Here is a 4,249-nt window from a genome sequence, read left to right as displayed (position 1 = left end):
ATTTTGTAATCTTGTTAGAGACTTCATTGATTGAAGGTTTTGTTGTATGAAGAAGCCAAAACAGAGTCGATATACTTTACAAAACCAAATAACTTTCGCACTAGACCTAGTCTCACTAATCCAACCTTTGAAAACAGAGTTTGGTCCAACATTAAGGGAATGTAAAGTCATGATTTTCCAGAAGCTACTTGGTGAGAAAACCAGAATGACTCTTTCTCTACTCCTTTGGGTCTTGCTTTTCTCACTCAAAATATGAATCAGCCTTGCCCTTGATACCATGTTAAGATAGAAGAATAGAGAAAAATAGTATTTGGGAACCTGTTCTAGTAGATGCAAATTTAATTGCCATAGTATCACTTAGGAAAAAAAATATAAAGGCAACGAATAAGACAGGACTAAGCTACACTTACTAAAGTAAAACAAATCATACAAGTCCATTGAGCCTGTTATCTAACTTTTGTTTCACACTGCTGAAGCTTCATTTCTGCACTATCTATCTTATGTTTGACAGTGACACCACAGCATCATCCTCTGTTTTTCATGGAACTTTTTCTTGTATTTCAGCCTTTCTTTCGAACACTTCACCTTTATTTAAGAAGTTTCTCAGTTTTTGAGTCTCACATTGCTACATCCTCTGTTTTCCTTATTTATATATGTCTTAATGATGCATGTGTCCTAAATTTAAAGTAAACATGTCCTTATATTTTAGTATCCACAATCTTTCAAGATTATCCACTATACCGCCAAAGCATTTTTGGGTTAGTATGCCACTATCCAGGATTAATAGCCATGATACACACCATTCTCTTAAGCTCTCTCATTCTTTTCTTTTGAATTATATTTGCCTCTTTTCTTGTTCTGGGTCTAAGAAAAATTCACTTTCCATGCTTTATGATGATTTATATTGTTGAGAATTGAATTTAATATCACTTTCATGGATTTATCATGATTTGTATAATTTAGTATTGGGTTTTAACATCAGTAGTTGGTTTAGCCGATTTCCAAATTGAAATATTTTATATTTGTTTTTCTGTGGATGGAAGTTCTGCAGTAAACATTTCTGGTAGATCTGATCTTGTCTGTGTTCTTCCTCTTTGCAATGGAAAGATAATAAAAAGGAGAACAAAATTGGCCTTTGCTTTTCAATTTCAATGTCTACATTGTAGCTTATTTACTTCACACTGCATCATCCATATTTTATTTTGGATAATCTATGCCATTTTCCTTTTTGTTATGTCAAAATGCATTGAGTTTGCATTTTTTGGAGCTGTTGTCATCACGATTCTGTTTTTCTCTTGAAGCTTGTGTTGATGAGAAATGAGGAGCTACATGGCTGCGCTTCTGATGTGTCCTCATGCTCTTGGTGACAATTTGTGCAGAGTAGAATATGATCAAATTTTGTACAGCTGGTTATGGATTTTCTTACAATTATTTGGATATTATTATACTATTATTCTGCTGTATGAGTGTTTAAGGCCAAAGGATATTAAATAGATTTTAACGTAGGTTAGCTAGCATAAAAGTTTTTTTTTTTTTTCTTGAAAAGAAGTGGAGGTGGGATTTGATCCATATTCCCTCTTATCTCTTTGTTCATATTGGTTTGTTTGGTCGAGTTTCTCCATTAAAAAAATTCTAGAAAATAAAACAAGTTCTATGTTTATAAAAAAATTATATTTTTATTTTCATTTTAAATGTCTATTTTCACTGAAATGACTTTAAGCTCATAAACAATTAATCGACCTTATGATCACAGGGATAATGTTAAGAACACTGACATATGCTTCAAACTTAATGATAGAAAAAGGAAAACAAATTCATTTCTACCTCTGCTTTGTAAGAAAAACAGAAAATCGAAGTTATGTGTTTTTCCCCCTGTCAAAAGCTATACAAAACAATTAAATGGCAAAAAAATCTATGGCTTTGAAAGTAGCATTTTACTCCTAATTACAAGTCTTCTGCAGTTAACAAACTATTAGAATCACAATTTTTCTTTGTTGGTCTCAACCAACTTTTCTATAAGAAGCTCTAAGAAATAAAAATAAGAAGACAAATATATTTAGCTGGTTAATTTATGCACTAATTTATAGAAGTTGTTTAAAATAATTTCTGTAAATTTGTTTTAATTGATATATTTTTATTTTCTATTAGTTCTTAGGAAAGAGTTGGTTCAAGTTGATTCTCAATCTTCCTTTTCCTATCATGTTGAGAATATTACTTAATATCTTTTTTATTTAAATTAGTTTTTAGAAAATATTTCAGTTTTAGAGATATGTGTCAGTTTTAGAAATTTGTTATTATTTTAGATTAAGAGTGAGATATTCTAAATATTTTATACTTGATATTTGTTATATTTTGCTCTATATATAGAGTATATCAATAAAATACAAAAACATGTTCCTCCGTATAACATATCACATATATCTCTCGTATATCTTTTATATCTCTCATATTATCAAAAGCCCTAAAAATCCCAATAACTGGTATCAGAGCCATTGTTCTTACTGCCGATAGAATGGAAGGAAATATGTCACACGTCGCTATTCCACTCTTTGATGGTGAAAGCTATGATCTATGGGCGGTAAGGATGCAAACATATCTAGAGGGGCTAGATCTATGGGAAGTTGTGGAGGAAGATGATGTTCCCTTATCTGAAAATCCCACGGCTCAAATGAAAGCGCATAAAGAAAAGAAAACGAGAAAGGCAAAGGCAAAATCGTGCTTGTTCGCAGGTGTTTCACAAATGATTATGACCAGGATCATGACTCTAAAGTCTCCCAAAGAAATCTGGGAATACTTGAAAGCAGAATATGAAGGGAACGAGAAGATTCGAGACATGAAAGTTTTGAACTTGATAAGGGAGTTCGAGATGCAAAGAATGAAAGAGTCAGAGACGATTAAAGAATACTCAAACAAATTGTTGGGTATTGCCAACAAGATAAAATTGTTGGGAAAAGAGTTTCCAGATTCCAGACTCGTTGAGAAAATTCTGGTGACGGTGCCGGAAAGATATGAGGCATCTATTGCTTCCTTAGAAAATACAAAAGATTTGTCTACAATCACCTTTACAGAGGTGATACATGCCTTGCAAGCACAAGAACAACGAAGATTGATGAGAGAAGATTATGAGGCAGTTGAAGGTAATTTAAATTACACGGAAGATAATACTCTCATAGTCAAGAAAAATAGAAGGAGCAAATACAACAACACACAGGTTTTTCCATCTTGTCCCCATTGCCATCTTGTCCCCATTGCAAGAGAAAAGGTCATCAACCCAATTGGTGTTGGTGGAGGCCAGATGTCAAATGTCACAAATGTGGTCAATTGGGACATGTGGAAAAGGTATGCAAATCTAAAGATTCTCAAGAAGATGTTCAGATTATGGAGAATAAATCAGATGAGGATAAATCAGAGAAAGATCTACTTTTTACAATATCATGTGTCACAACCAACGAATCTTCAAAAGATTGGATTATAGAGAGTGGTTGCACAAACCATATGACTCATGATAGAGAAATTTTCAAGGAGCTGAATAAATCAAATATTTCCAAGGTAAGAATTGGGAATGGAGAACAACTTGCTGTGAAAGGTATGAACAGTTTCAATTAAAACTCATTCAGGTATCAAATTAATTTTTGATGTCTTATATGTTCCTGAAATTACCCAGAATTTGTTAAGTGTTGCTCAATTGTTAGAGAAAGGTTATAAGGTCTCCTTTGAAAATAAAGTATGTGTGATAAAAAATGCAAACAACATAGAAGTATTCAGAGTCCACATGAAAGACAAAAGATTTGCGCTGGATTTTATGAAGGAGGAATTTGATACAAAGAAAGTGAGTATGAAAGAAGGATCAAAATTAGAATATAAATATCTTTGGAAGAAAGCAGATGTCCAAGTGAAGAAAGTAGATGGAGGTTCACATTTTAATATTCACAAAAGGTCCAATGCCACTCCAATGAAATCCACACCGAACAAAGAAAAAGAAGATGATGCTGATATAAGAAGAAATATGAAGGATGATGCCAAATTGAAGAAAGATGTGATGCCATGGAAGAAGGAGAAAAACAATTGCAAGCACAAAAAGAGGAGAAAATCAAGCATCAAAAGATGGAGAATCAAATCTGAAGATATAAAATAAACAGATAATAAGCAAGGAGGAATGTTGAGAATATTACTTAATATCTTTTTTATTTAAATTAGTTTTTAGAAAATATTTCAGTTTTAGAGATATGTGTCAGTTTTAGAAATTTGT

Source organism: Vigna unguiculata, chromosome 4, assembly GCF_037176805.1.
Source record: "Vigna unguiculata cultivar grain cowpea cultivar isolate G323 ecotype 2 chromosome 4, ASM3717680v1, whole genome shotgun sequence".
Taxonomy (NCBI): Eukaryota; Viridiplantae; Streptophyta; class Magnoliopsida; order Fabales; family Fabaceae; genus Vigna; species Vigna unguiculata.
Note: the sequence above shows the minus strand (reverse complement) of the source record.